Raw genomic sequence first — 15531 nt, 5'->3', positions numbered from 1 at the left:
GAAATAACTGGGCATGTTTAGTCTAAAGAAAAGGAGCCTTGTGAAATGAGTGGAAGGAGGAAATGTGTTCACAGTCTTCAAATATTTGTGGAAGCGGTGTTAGACATTTTATTCCATACGGCTCCAGTTAGAGCAAACGGCACAGAGACAAAAATCCACTCAGCATAAAGAATTTTTCAACAGTCCAGCCCTGCTAGAAGGGTTGAGTGGCTCGTGACAGGCTCCCTGTCACTCGGGGCTGGGCAAGCTGGCCGCAGGTATGTAAGGTCCTGGTCTTCTGCTCAATGAATGGCCTTTGAGGGCTCTGACATCCAGTGGCACTGAGAGCACAGTGATCCCTCTGCCCAGAGAACAATCTAAGGCTCAGTCTTCCCGAGTCTCGCTCCTGAGCCCCAGACTCGCTTAGGGAAGTATTAGGTAGACTGGGGGTTGGGCAGGAGGGACGTTGCTGCGACTTTATTGATAATTTCTTCGGTTTGTTTTGCTTCCAGTGCCCCCCCAGCCAAATGTACCTAATATATTTCTAAGTGATGCCTTCCTCCCTTTTCAGACTCTTTGAGGATTTAAAAAAAAAAAATGCAGCAAAGAGCCCCCCAAATGAATGGTAGTTGAGGGAATAATATCGAAGCCGAATAATCAAATGAGAAGAACCTAACGGACAGACAGCATCCGTTTCCTTCTCTGCAGTATTACAGAACACCCCGAAACAATCCTACTCACCGGGTTCTCCATGCCTCGCCTCCCGACAACCCAAACCTGGCGCTACCGAAGCCCACTAGTCCACCGGTAGAGGCCATCTTAAGCACTCAGACATCACTAGGCTTGAGGGATTCTAATTAGCTAATAGTATCTTGCATTTTCACAGCCTTTACCCTGCTCACACACATTATCTCATTTGCTGCTCGCCACAGGCTCTCTAAGGAACAGCTGCTTTCAAGCAAGCAGGCGTTCTTTTCCCAGCTGCCTGGAAAAGAAGGCTGCCATATTCGACACTGTTGCTCCCTCCGGGCCCCTGCTTCCTTTTTTATTTTTTATTTTTTTTTTCTATCTTTCAGGGTTTTCTTCCAGCTCGGAGGAGCAGACCCAGGGGCAGGTGTTTTGGGTTGTCTTCTTGCTCTCAACTTTACACCTTCCTCAGCTGTCCCCACTCCTACCCCCCCCCCCCGCCCCTCAGGGATCCCGTGGGACACACCAGCACTTCTGTCTCAGGGGCCCTTTGTCCCCAGCAACCTGCACTCCCGTCTCCCTGGCTGCCCAGGCCTCGCCCTCCACCCCGCAGCTATTCCCACGTGTCTTCACTACCCTGGACACCCACCCGCACCCAATCTGCACTGCACTGCAGTCTGGCTTCTCCAGCTTAACAGGAGAGGTGCAAGAGGGAGCAGGCCTCAGCCGAGGAGGGCTGGATTTGTGTTCCCTTCACTAGAGGGGCGGTCACAGGACAGGGATGGGCGTCACTGTGAGGGTTCCTACAGCCCCACACCATTGTCACTCCCGTGGTCCCATGACTGGTGAGGTCCACCTTCCCGAGAGTGACCAGTCTCAGGGGCTAATTGATTCAGATAAGACTCCACCCTCACCCCTGCGGGCGATAGGGGGAGGGAGGGTGCACATGCACTTCCTGGGGCCGGAGGTATGTTCCCTGCTTCGCCCAGTAACCAGTATCTATTGGGCCAAGCCACTGAATACCCGGATCTAGCTAGAGGTTTCCACCTTGGCACACTAGCCCACCTCCTCCCTTGCCAGGCCCCAGCGCCACCTCTTGCAAAGGGTATGAAACGGCATGCGCACCTTAACAATGGCTAAGGGAGAATACAGTTATCTGAGTACTTTCCATGGTTCATCATAGAAGTGAAGGCCAAAGAAGCAGTACTTGGATAGTTCTTAACTAGGGAGCCATCTCGGTGAGTCTTCCATTCACCAATCAGCCTCCCTCCTCACTTCGTAGTTACCTCAAGTCTCCATGTCTACAGCTCCAGCCCTAGCTTCTGACCGGGTGATCGTCTCTACATAGGTAACAAACATTTCATACACGACAAGGTCTAGGTTAAATGTCCTCTTTCCCACACTGCACACTGACGGGTCCACGTTCTCTGCCTCTGTCTGCATCCTGTCTTGCACCCTGCATCCATGCCAATCTTCCATGCACACGTTTCTTTTCATTTACCTCCCAAGTCCCTCTTAAATTTCCCTGGCTCCCTTCTCTTGCTACCACCACTTATTTCCCTTAGCTCAGGCTCCTCACCTCTCACCCGGACCTTTGCTTCCTAATTGGCTCCCAGGTCTCCACCATAGCTGCTTTTCCAGTTCCTCAGGGACACACCTGCCAAAGTGATTTTTCTAAAGTGAAAATCTGGTGGCATCGCTTTTCTGCTCAAAATGTGTTACTGATGTTAAATCCAACCTCCTTAACTTGGCATGCAAAACGCTTCACACAGAAACCTTCAAAACCTTGCCTTCCTCTAGAATCTTCTCTCCTGTCCTCCTAGTTGTCCACCCCCCAACACTTCATACTCTGACCAACCGTTACACATCGAATTACACCAGGCGGTTTCTTTCTCCTTCATACAAGTCCTCTGCCCTAATCAAAGGTACCCTTTCCCACTGCTCCACCTATTCATTCCTCAAGAGTGAGTTGAGTTACGGTATCTCTTGTCTATCTTCCATGGTGCCTTTCTGTGCCTTCACACTTCAACAGACTCGCCTACCACATTCTCTGGAGGAGACACTTGGAGATCTGCTTTGTCTCCCCTACCACACTTCTGAACTCGTTAAGGTCAAGGAACCATGTCAACTATTTGTGTCTCCTTGGTCCACCCAACATTTTCTAGTGATGACAAGAACAGATGATTGTAAAACCTTGCTGGTCATTTTGTATGAGACCCTGTCTGCATATTTACCAGGCAACTGAGGCTTCGAAAGCCTGAAGATTCCAGCCCAGATTTCAAGCCTGGTAAATTGCTAGGTAGGATTTGAATCCAGTTCAATCTAATCATGTTTATGCATTCATCAGAGAATCTGGGAGAATTAACATAATATTTGGGGGAAGTCATTCCCTAATGTTACTGTGTTACAGGTTTGATTTCTCTCTTCGAGGGAAATTATGAGGCAATTCTACCCAGTGGATGGACACAGAGTGTTAAACTGCTCACACCAGAGGCTAAAGTTAACAGTCTTGCTGACAGGCTGATGAGAAAGCAACCCTGTTATTATCTCATAGCTTCAGATCTTAATGGATAAATGTGAATATTTTTGCTAAGGAATATCATGATTCAAAATAATGTCTTCTTTTGTTGTTATTGTCCCCCCCAAACTCATGGGTAAGTTAGAGAACAGCGATCTAAATTGAAAATCACTAGAATGTTCAAGAAGTTGCCAGAGATACCACGAGGTCTAACTGAGGTTATGTGTGACACTCATGTGCCCGGCACACAGAAAACACTGTATTATCACAATTACTGTTGTCATTAAGATAACTAGCTCTCAGCCCAGCATTGGGGAAACAGAGAAAAGAAAAATGATAGACTACTTAATACAGCTGTGATCAAAATGCTAAGGGAGCATCAAGTGAGATCCACCAGGGAACAAGGAGAGGCAAGGAAATTAGATGGTACCCAGAGGTCTCATGATAGAATTTTCTTGAACTAGAACTCTACCAAAAGGGAACCAGAGCATCAGAAAGTGTGGAAGAGGTCATGGAAACCTATGCTGGTATGGCCCTGCACTCAAAGGAAGTTCAGGATGCAACTGGAAGTCCAGTAGGGACATCACACTTGAGGACAGAAGAGCACATTCCCATCCCCCGCTGCTGGGCTCCGTGGCGTAGAAGAAACAGCCAAGTACAAACACAGTGATGTGTACATTAAGTGAGCGGCAAGGGGGAGGCTGGGGACCAACTCTGCCAGCATAACCCGCTAAGTCCCACATCTTTCCGAAATCCCAACCCATGCCAGGTGTCTAGCACACTACCCCACTGTTTCCCGGGCCAAACGACGTGGAAGGCGGCCTCAAGATCGACATTCTTCACCACAGGCCATTAACTTTATATAGGCAAAGCGTATTTATGTTCCTCCAGTTTTTCAACAAACAGAGAAAAGAAAATTTCTGTGAGTTGTTCAATCTGTCCACCCCTCCACCCTCTCTACCCACCCCCAGGTCATTCCACTGGGAACTGCTAATGAGACACATGGCGGGGGTGGGAGGGTGTTCAAAGTTAAACAGAGGAACACTGTTGGTAAAATTCAATAGATCTATCTTTCTCTTTTTGAGGATAATTTGGCACTATCAAAATGGACCCAGCAATATCACGTTGTCAAATTATCCCCCACGTATGCTCCCTGGCATGTGTCCAAGATTGAACAATACTTCATTATTTAGGGGAAAAAATGTTTTCTAAGCTGGAAATGACTTCAGTGTCCATTTATAGGGTACAAGTGAAGAGGTCCTCTAAGATACCAAACTTCTCAGTATTGTGTGAAAGAACAAAATGCCTGCGCATTGTAATCGTGCCTGCAGAAAAGCACGTATGCTCCATATTGTTAAATATAATACCAGTATGTAGTTCTGAGAGTGGGGGTATATGGTCCATACTGTTAAATATAATACCAGTATGTAGTTCTGAGAGCGGGGGTATCTTTGGTCCTGTGCCAAGAATGCCTGTAAAACCCTCGGGTGACAAAAAGGTTGGTTTTAGATTTACATTTGAATATCTTAGGAGAGTGTCCCCTGCCGTTCCCATGAAGCCGCCTGTTCACCCACACTGTCCCATCCCCTCAGCCAGTACTTGACCCCTAAATAGACGCGAAAACAGACCAGAGGATGAGGAGGACTGAATGGATGCTTAGTCCTCACTTTCCATTCTACGGGGCAGGCAAACATTTCTTTCGCATCTCAAGGGAGTGTGGGGCTTGGACCCAGGTCTTTCCTGGCAGGGAAAGGGTAGGGGGGTAGGGACTGCCAGCCAATAGGGATCTGAATGAAGAGGCACTAATTCAGAAGCTGTGACTATAGTTAAAATAACAGCCAAGGAAACCATGGCAAACAAAGCCTACATTTGAAACTTCTGTTTCATTCCACTTTCAACCACTGCAATAAGAGACTCTCTGTGTCTTGTCTTCTTCTCCATGAAAACTGCAGCCTGAGGTTCATCACCTGAGCTGGTGGGCAAGGGTCTAGTGTACAGAGGAAGAACAACTGGCCCTAACTATCCCAGAGGGGCTCACTCTCCAGTGCCTCTGACTTAATTCCTCCTCCTTTACTGTGTTGGCACCAATGTATAGGAAACAGGAGTTGTTCCAGCCAATGTACCATGGAAATCAAACTGGAACATCCCTGAGCCAAGGACTCCAGAAGATTAGTGCTATCTTGGCTCATGCTGCCCACCAAAAAGGATTGATGGTTTCCACAGTTAAAAAAAAAAAACCTTCAAGTCTGCAAAGGATTTACCTAAAAAGAAGAACAAAGAGCCTTAGTGTGGGAAGTCCTTCCATATATGTGTTGCTTTTATTGGTTAATAACAAAACTGCCTTGGACCTATAGCAGGGCAGAACAGAGCTAGCCAGGGGAAAACTAAACTGAATGCTGGGAGAAAGAAGGCAGAGTCAAGAGAAGCCATGTAGCCCCGCTAGAGACAGATGATGAACGAAACCTTGCCGGTAAGCCATAGCCACATGGTGATACACAGATTAATAGAAATGGGTTAATTTAAGATATGAGTTAGTCAGAAATACTCTTAAGCTATTGGACAAGCAGTGATTTAATTAATAGAGTCTGGTCTGCCAGGAACAAACGAGCTGGCCTCCTACAACAGAGCCTCTCAAAATGAAGCATGCTCTAGTTCTTTGGCAGAAGCTAGACAGACTGGCAGGAGAGTTCCCAAACTGTGCCATACAGCTCCATCTACTTTAAGTTCTTCAGCAGAATATTATTTGAAAAAGTTTTACTTCAGGAAGGTGGGTAATTCAGAGCCATCTCTTCTCTGGAAGTGTTGTTTAACAATGTCTTCTGAAGATGCAAACATTCTCTGCTGCAGTGTAGGGATGCAGAAAGGGAAACAACTCCAACTAGCTTCAGGAAGTTCCTGAAACTGACCAGATTCACTCTGCCATGGTAAGCAATGAAAGTTGAACGTCCGTCTCAGAGAAGCAGCCTGAGCTGCTAAGCCCTTCAGACAAGCTAAGATGCCTGCAAGAACTTTAGACCAACCTGTTGAGCTGCCAGCAGGCTTCACAGTGTGATCCAGGTTTCCCAGCTTCTGTGAGTTGTCAGCTGTACTGGGGTGGGCTTTGGTGATGCAGCTGTCTTTCAGTCATTTCTGTTCCTGTAAGTAACCCCTCAACCCCACTCCTGTAAGCAACCCCAATAAAATTCATCAGGTCCCCAAGTTGGACTTTGATGGTGTCTGTCCTATTGCTGTCATGGGATCCCCGTCTGGGGTGAACCAACAATAGAACACAACAGGTGTAAAAATGGGGAGTCTACCGTGAGGCTGAAGCGGGGAGAGTAGTCTGGGAAGGAAGCCAAATCCACACTTGCCTATCATTTTGTCTTGATTTCTTAGAAAAGGAAAACAAACAAACAAAAAAGAGAGTCCACAGGCATAGAAGCAGCTGGGTCACCAGCCACTACTACCTCTGTTTCTGTCAGGGAAGTGCAAGTCCTTCCAGGCAAACCTGAAAGGCCCATCATCTGATGGCTGGATAAACAGAGTGTGCCACGTCCATACAATGGCACAGAGTTGATATGTAGACCAGGCTAGCCTCACATTCATACAGTGCCTCCTGTCTTTGCCTCCCATGTGCTGGGGTACATGGGCATGCACCACCACACCTAGCTCTTGTAACTTTTTATTTTAAGACAGGTCTCACTAAATTGCCTAGATTGGCCTTGAGCTCAGCTTTGTAGTCCCAGCAAGACCTTCAACTTGTGATCCTCCTGTCTTAGGCTTCGTAGTAAGTGTGATTATAAGCTTATATCGCCAGAACATGTTACAGTTGGAGTTTTTAATTTTCTTTCTTGATAACCTTTAGAAGGAGTAGACAGAAAATCAGAACACGGGATACATGAGCAACTATCAGCTTGAACTCATTTCCATTAAAGAAAACTTCAAGCCACTAAAATAGAACACACATTATTTTTAGCTACACATGAAATAGTCACCAAGATAGGTCATTTTCTGGACTATAAGTCTCAACAAATTTTGAAACTCATATGACCCATTCAAAAACTGCAATAGAATCAAATTACAAATTCATTTGGGAATCCTGAAATTCTTAGAAATTAAAAAAAAAAATAAACGTCTAAGTAATCCATGGTTCAAATAATGACCTCACTAGAATAGAAATAGGAGCACAGCAGAGTAGGCTTGTAGGGGTAACTCACACTGTGCTATTATGGCAGTTTGGGCAATGAATGATTCAAGATGTGTTTCAAATAAAAAAATACCATCTTCTACCTAGAGAATCTAGCAGGAACAGTGAACCCAAAGTAAAGAGAAGAAAAGAAATGTAGAGAAAGAAGCAATCAAACAGAAAACCACTATTAAAAAAAAAAATAAAAGTTAATTCCTTTCAAAGAAATCACTGCAATTTTAATAAAACCTCTAGAGAACGAGAGAGAAATTACCAGTATCCAGAAGGAAACTAGAAAGAATCCTTAAATAAAAAGGAAACATTGTATTGATACATCCAAAAACTTCAATAAAATTAATTTCTTTAATCCAAACTATCAAACTCATTGAGTCGGGAAGGCGAGGATCCTGTATCTACTCAATGAACTGGACTCAGGGTTCAAACCCTTCCCGAAGAGAAAATCCCAGTGACCTTACTGAGTGCTTCCAAATATCTCAGGAAGAAATAGCCCGTCTTCCAGTCTCCTAGAGCCAGAAGGGGCCACTTCCAGCTTAGTTTATGAGGCTGGCATCATTCGGTTGCTAAACAGGCAAAGGCAACACAAGAAAACGACACACCAATGGGTCCACAAAGGCCATTTGCACAAGTCCTTAATCCATTTTTTTGGCAAAGTGAACCCAGCAATACATAAAATGGATGACATATTATAACTAAATGGAGTTTGTTACAGAAATGCCAAAAATCATTTTAATATTCAGAAGACAATTAATATAATTCAGCAGATTGAAAGGCTAAAAGTGAAGAGTCATCTCAATAGATTTAGAAAGGCATTTGGCAAAATTCAAACTCCATTCTTGATTAAACTCTCTCGGCAAACTAGGACCAAAAAGGATCCTCTCAGATCTAAGAAGGGCTCAAAGCCAGCACCACTCCCTGGGCCTTTCCCCCGAAATGGGGCAAACACGAAAAGGGGGCTTTCTCACCCCTTTCTTCCACATTGTTCTGGACACCTTAACCAGAGAAATAAGGTAACAGAAAGAAAAAAGACCACAGACATTAATTGAACTGTGGCCATGTAGACACACGACTGTATGCGTTGAACATCCCAAAGACCCCACACAGAAGCTACCAGAAGCAATCAGTCTAGCAAGGTTGTAACACGCCAGGTTCATAAGATCTGCTTCCTAATGAGGGGCAGTTAAAAATTGTACTTCAGAAACACCATTTACAGTAGCATCCAAAAATACGAAATCCTTCGGGTAACTTAAATATGCTAACCAACCAGCACTCTGAAGAGAAGTCGATTATCTCAGTAAGTGGAGAGTTCCTCTAAGCACCTAAACTGGAAGACTCCATTTTCTAAAGTGCCATTTGTCCTCAAACTGATGTGTAGATTCAATAAAATTACAAGAATCTAAAGTGTCCTGTAGTAGAAAATAGTAAACTGAATCCATTTATGTAAAATTTTAAGACTCACTCTAGCCATGCAAAGGTGATGCTGGTATAGGAACGCACACATAGGACAATGTCTCAATAAAGAGCTGAGAAATCCCTCTAAAGATGTATAATCATTTGACCACCAGAGAAACCCAGACTAAAAGGATAATGTATACACAAAACAGAATGAGTGTGCATGTGAAAAACATGAAAGAATAAAACCCTTATGTTGTTTACACACCTTAATTCAAGAGAGGTCATAGACATCATTAAAGTATACTCAGAATGAACCACAGAGCTAGTTATAAGAGCCAAAGGCACTAGGAAAAATTCTCAGTGGACTTCGGCTAGACAAAGTGTTTTAACTAGAACATTGAAACAACTTTTAAAAAACTTCTATTGCATCTTTTAATGCTATAATTTCTATTTTTTCATAAGATGACCTCTATCAGTCTTTAGGTTGTTGATAAAGAAGAAAGAAGCAGAGGGATCTGCCATTTCTTGCACCCAAAGGGTCGGAGGTGCATCCGTACACGGCCAACTCAGGCACTCCAGTGAGTCCACTGTGGACGAGGTGTCTCCGACCATCGGCCGCTCTTTGTGCCACCTTCCTTCCTGGGCAGCTGCTCCCCCAGGATGATGTGACAGAGCCTGCCACCTTGACAAGCCCAGAGAGAGACAGAGTTAAAGTCTTGGACCAACTCTTCATGGCCCAGCTTGGCTACTCGGCCTTCCCTGACCATGATTCTGATGGCCAAGGCCAAGTGCAGACAAGGAGGAAGAGAAGAGAACACAAAGGAGAGGAAGAAGAGGGCTTGTAGTCAGGCAGGTGAAGGCTTGCAGCCCTGCCTAGCTGAGGACACCACACTCCCCAATCAGAAAAGAAAGCTGTTGCTTTCTTTTCAATCTTTAGAATGTCTGAGCGTAAGGGAATAGCCTTCGGGGCATCTCTAAGAACAGAGCATGAAGAAGGAGTGAGGTGTTCTTTGACCTCATGTACCGGCACTCTTGGAGATGGGGTAGAGAAGGGTGAAGGAAGGCGTCATGTGAGGGCACCCCTTGTCTCTTCGGGCTGAAACAGAAGGTAATTTGCTGAAAGAGGTGAAACAGGATTAAGCTCTCTGGGTTTAAGATATTCCATTGAGGTAAATGCCACAGGAAGTTCACTAGGTATAAATAAAGGACCTCTGGGTCAGCTTACAGGTGGGTCACCAGTGGGGTCCCTTCTTGGGCCATCACTTTTTGTGCCGCCTGCCCTCAAGCTCCAGGATAAAACTATTGTACTTTCAAAGGTCAGACCTATTTTGCTTGATGGTAAAATCATTGGAAACACATTCATATTCATACAAATAGGAATTTGTTATGAAGTCAAACACAAGCATTACATGAATTTGAAGATCAAATGCAAATTTTGTGCTCACAGTAATCCCTCAAAAATTGCTTTGTGCTACCCCTTCATGCAAATGCAGCTCTCTCCTCCGTGGTTAGGAGGATTCTAGTGGGAACATTTGCAAAGTACCTCTTTAAGAAATAAGGCCTGGAAATCAGGGATGTTCTCGGTACTTTTTTTTTTTTCAGTGTCCAGACACTTTGGCAGAAGAAGCCAGGCAAGTCTTCCAAGAGGAAGGACTAGGACCGTGGGGACAGCATTGACATCTGGTTGGGCTGGCCGACCGGTCCAGGCACATGCATGAGGGACTGGTGCCTGGGGGCTGCTCATATGAGCAGCTGCATTCCCAGGTGACCTTTCATGTGGAAAGCATGGGATCCTGCCCTGGCCTGGGTCTGCATGAGTGTCTCTGGGTAGAAGTGGGAACCTGGTGTTCTCAGAGAGGCAGACTGGCATCGGAGGACATCCACCTAAGAGCAACCTGCTCCAGCAAGCTGACTTTTATCTTCAGAGTCTCTGAGAGAAAGAGATGGAGGCCAGACAGAGAGGTCTTGAGCTCCCAGGATTAGTAAGACAATGGAGCTCCAAGGAGACATCTTAGGAAGAGAAGGGGAGCGTAGGGAGGGAGGGAAGGAGGAAGGAAGGAAAATGAGGATAAATAAAACTGATAGCCTTCCCCCAGGAACAACAATGTCTATAAGCTAGCCCTCCTTTTTATACTTCCATGCAGACTACCAAAAGCTATTTATGAGAGGCCACACTATTCAGGACTAAGAGTCAGTGATGGGCAGGGTAGGTCCCCATGCTCAGAGTGAAGATGACTTCAGGGGAGTTGGGGAGAGGGCTTAGGAAGTGCTTGCTCAGTAGATGTGAGCTGAGTTCTAGTGGCAGAATCCATGGTGGTGCTTGCCTATGAGCCCAGGACAAAGAGGCAGAGACAGGCAGAGTCCCAGTCAGACAGTCAAAGACCTTGTCTCCAAAAAAAGGCAGGTTCTAGATGCCTCCCGAGGAACTCAAGGTTGATCCCTGGCCTCCATATATAGATGTGCGCACACACAAGCATGCATGCACACAGGCACATACACACAAGGAAGAGACACAGGGAAAATATAGAACGACAGACTGGGTCACTGATACTAGAGATGGTTTTGTTGTCTCAACACTCCCGTGAGCGAAATACGAACCAAACTTAAAAGTGATCACTGTTGGGGCTGGAGAGATGGCTCAGTGGATAAGAGCATTGCCCGCTCTTCCAAAGGTCCTGAGTTCAATTCCCAGCAACCACATGGTGGCTCACAACCATCTGTAAAGAGGTCTGGTGCCCTCTTCCGGCCTGCAGGCATACACACAGACAGAATATTGTATACATGATAAATAAATAAAATAAATTAAAAAAAGTGATCACTGTTAATATTTTGTATATTAATCATGCTGAATTATGTAATTTTACAGGTTATACAAGAGATGTATTGTCCTTTCATCCACACACAGGCCGAAGGATCGGTCCTTGGTCATCACCACAAACCTGCAGCCCGAGCACAAGATGTCCAACCACACAGCCATTTCTGTCTCTCTTGGTTGGGGGCCCTCTGGAAACGTTAATCAATAGGTCTTGATTATCACAGAGGATTTGAAAGGATGGAGAATAAAGGATGTCGAGTGGGAGGGACGAATTAAATCGCAATATAGCTTCTTTGGCCTCGGTGGTTGAAAAAAATTAAATAAGCATAAACCCAAAGGCAAAGGGAGGGGGGAGGAGCAAACAAGAGAGAGAGCAAGGCAATCACAGTCACCCACGGCACCTGGAGCATTAGGCGCAGAAAATCCAATTTGCACATAGCAAGTGGAAGGGCCTTCGCTGAGGGGGCAGGGGCTGAAGCCTTGCGAGGGAGCAGAGGACCGTTGCCCTGGAGACAGTCTTAGCTTGGAAATGGCAAATAGGAAAATAGCAAGGGCTTAAGGGAGAAAAAAGGGGGGCGGGAGGGGGAAACGGGCCCTACTTACAATGGTTGAAATCTTAGAAACCAGACCAGACCACATAAAAGAACTGTACTTAAAATGACAAACACAGATTTAACCACTTTGAAAAAGAAGCCAGGAAGAGGGCTGCTCTTCCATCGTCTCCATGGAGTGCTGAAGACGGTGATCAGACCCTGGAGGGGTTTCAGATTGGGAAGGAGGAACATTTGCTCGGAGCACAAACGGCCTCTTCATTTCTGCCCCCAGAACACACCAACAAAGCTGTTCCCGGGGAGCCATTAATAGAGATAACGATGAACGCCGAGCCTCCTCGCAGGTGCCCGTGACCACCTGCGGCACCAGATGCAAAGGGATGACTGCAGAGTTATTAAAGCAAAGGACTTCCTATCAGTTGGTTAGTTTCAAAGTGGGATAACGATGGAAGGGAAATGGTTTGGGAAACCTGGCCAAGGGGCTGGACAGATGGCTGAGCAGCGAAAGTGTTTTTTCTGCTCTTCCGGAGGACCAGAGTCTAGTTCCCAACGCCCACTCAGGGTGGCTCACAACCCCCTGCACCTCTTGCGGCCTCCATAGGCACCTGCAAGCGCGAACACATACACATAAAACACAAAGTAAAATAAGTCTGGGACACCTGGTCCGTGAGCTCCTAAGCTAGAATTTGATCAGAAATGATCAGAACACACAATTCAAGGTACCTTAGTGTTGCGGGGAGCTCCTTCTGCTCCTTCAGCCAATAGCTGCTGAGATACCAGCCCACTGGGGCGTGGTCTCTCTCCCTTTAAAAAAGCGACCACTTCCTTCCGCTGGCTCTCTGGCTTCCAGCGACTAGGCTCCCTTTCTGATTGAGCAGAGGGCTGTTGTCTGGGACAGAAGGAGCTCCCGCAACACCTTAGGATTCGGGGGCTGAATTCGGGACCCAAAGAAGCCAGAGCATGAGAATGGGCCTCTACCTAGCGGTGGGGAACAGAAAGAGTCAGGGAGATAGACCAACAGGTTCAAAGAGGGGAGAAGAAGAGAGTCTCAAGTCCGAGAGGAGCACGAAGGATGGATGTGATCAAGGAAACAGCAAGAAGGCACCCAGGGGGCTTTCCTGCCGCCAACTGAGCTGTGGCTACGAGTGTAATAATGTACAACAGCAACAATTAGTAGGAGATAGTAAGGCATTAACTCTCTGTTCCCGTGAATCAGCTACTCTAGGGGTGGGAACCAGGGGCCTGCCACAAACCCTCAAAGCAGTCCTGGTGTGCCCTGAGGACTGAGAAGCACCCTCCTTGAGCCACCCTGACTCGCCTTTGATGGATACTGGGTTCACACTTGCTGGGGAGCAGCCCCCTTAAAGCCAGCTCAGACAAGTAGAGAGGTGATGTGATCACCCACGCAGGCAGTCACAGCTGGGTTTGCGAAGGACGGGGGACGTGAGGCTGATGGTGGAGAGATGGGAAGAGAAGCCTAAAGCAAACCAGCGTGATAGGGCTCTGGGAAGCGGCAGGATTCACAGCCCTACCTCTCCGCTCTAGAACAAACTATGGAAAACTACGGGCTTGTGACAGCAGAATTAGTGAGCCCAATAAGGGAAAACAAACAGAGATAACCCTCTGATCTCAACACTGGCCAGGTGTGCAGTTCAGAAGGCCCCCGGGGAAACGAACGAGGCACATTTTCAGCTTGGCGAAACCAGGTAGTGGAGCGGCACGAAGTTTTAAACACCAGGAAGCAAACATGCAGACATAATGGGCTGGGGTCAGGGCACTAATGGAGAAGGCGGCAAATGACTGTGATTTTCAGACCTGTGAAACCGTAAATCGGACCAGGAGAACTCTGCCTGCTGTTAGCGTGGCATCTGCGCTCACGCCGAAGCGGCTGGAGCCTGCGGAAGTGGTTCCAATGATTCTTGGAAAACGAAAACTGTACGTGCGGCCTAAAGCCCTGACTATAAGGACCTGCACCAGCATCAGGGGTAAAACCACGTTCACGTTTCAGCAATGCGTGGACAGATTTTTACAGCTAAAAACTCAAGGGCATTAAAAACAAACAAACGAACTGCCTGTTCTGGCTACCAGTAAGCGGTTAGCTTTCCGTAACAACCAACCCTAGAAGGGCCCAGCTAGTCCAGGTGGGGACTATGTGCAGGAATTACGGGGGCAACAAAGCTGTTTCTCTACAAATAGCCTCAGCTTTGGGGACCAAGAAAGCCAAGAGACATCCCAGGGCTCAGGAGAGACTGAGAGACCTGGTACCTTCTTCACGTTCCAACCCCTGAAACCGCAGACACCAGCGCAGGAAATAAAAACCAAGACACAAAGTGAGGATCAAAACACTAGAAGAATCCCAGGATGAGACCAGGAGAGTGCTGGAGCCAGAGCGTTGGGGAGGCCTCTCTCCATTTTGAGTGTTTATACGTTCTTAATGGCTTCACCTATAATCGCTGTTGTACAATGTACATTAACAAGCTATTGTTCCGTGTACAATAACTTTCAAAGAAAGTATGTGGTTTCACAAATCCCAGCACATGGTAGGTAGACTCTGAAATAACACCATGGTCAAAGCAATGGGCACATCCTGTATGCATCCGTTAGCAACATTCACATCTCTCTAACCCACTTCTTGTCCTTTATCCCTGCTCTCCGCCACCCCAGGGACTCACCTACGGATTCAGTTTCTGTTCCTGTAGCTTAGTCAGCGCATTCTAGAATTATATGTAAATGGGGCTATGTAGTAAGCACCCTTTTATTTTTGTGTTAATTTATGTATTTGTATGTGTGCCATGGCATGCATATGGACATCGGAGGACAACCTGGAGTCACTTCTCCCCTCCTACTGTAGGTCCCAGGGGTTGAACTCATGTTGACAGTGCTAGCAGCAAGTGCCCTTACCCACTGAACTACCTTGCCAATCTCCTACATGCTCCCTTCTGACAAGCTTTCCTCCCTGAACAATTTGTTTTGGAGTTTCGTTTATTTTTCATGACTAAGTTGTATTTCACCATGTGTGAACAGATTTCTCTTAGACAAGTATGGAGGATGCAGCATTTGATTTTACTAAGATGAGTTTCTTTATCTTATGATATCTTTGTCTAATTTTAGTACCTAATTGATGCTGATCCTAAAAACATGACTTGGGAAGGAATTCTTTTTTCATCCTATGGAGTCTTGTGTAAAATGAGTCATATTCCTCTCTTAAATATTTGGTGGAACTATCAGTGAAGACATTTTGGCCTGGAGGGTTTGTTGGGTAGAGGGTGAGCCTGTTTTATGGAAGAAACATTTCAATCTATACATAGGAACCCTTTTATAGCTACATTACAATTCTTGTCACCTGCTTCCATCTTGAATGAGTTTGAGTAGTGTATTTTGTTGTCAATTTTTTGGCATACTT

Source organism: Microtus pennsylvanicus, chromosome 19 (genome assembly GCF_037038515.1).
Source record: "Microtus pennsylvanicus isolate mMicPen1 chromosome 19, mMicPen1.hap1, whole genome shotgun sequence".
Classification (NCBI taxonomy): Eukaryota; Metazoa; Chordata; class Mammalia; order Rodentia; family Cricetidae; genus Microtus; species Microtus pennsylvanicus.
The sequence above is the reverse complement of the archived record's forward strand: the minus strand, read 5'-3'. Positions refer to the sequence as shown.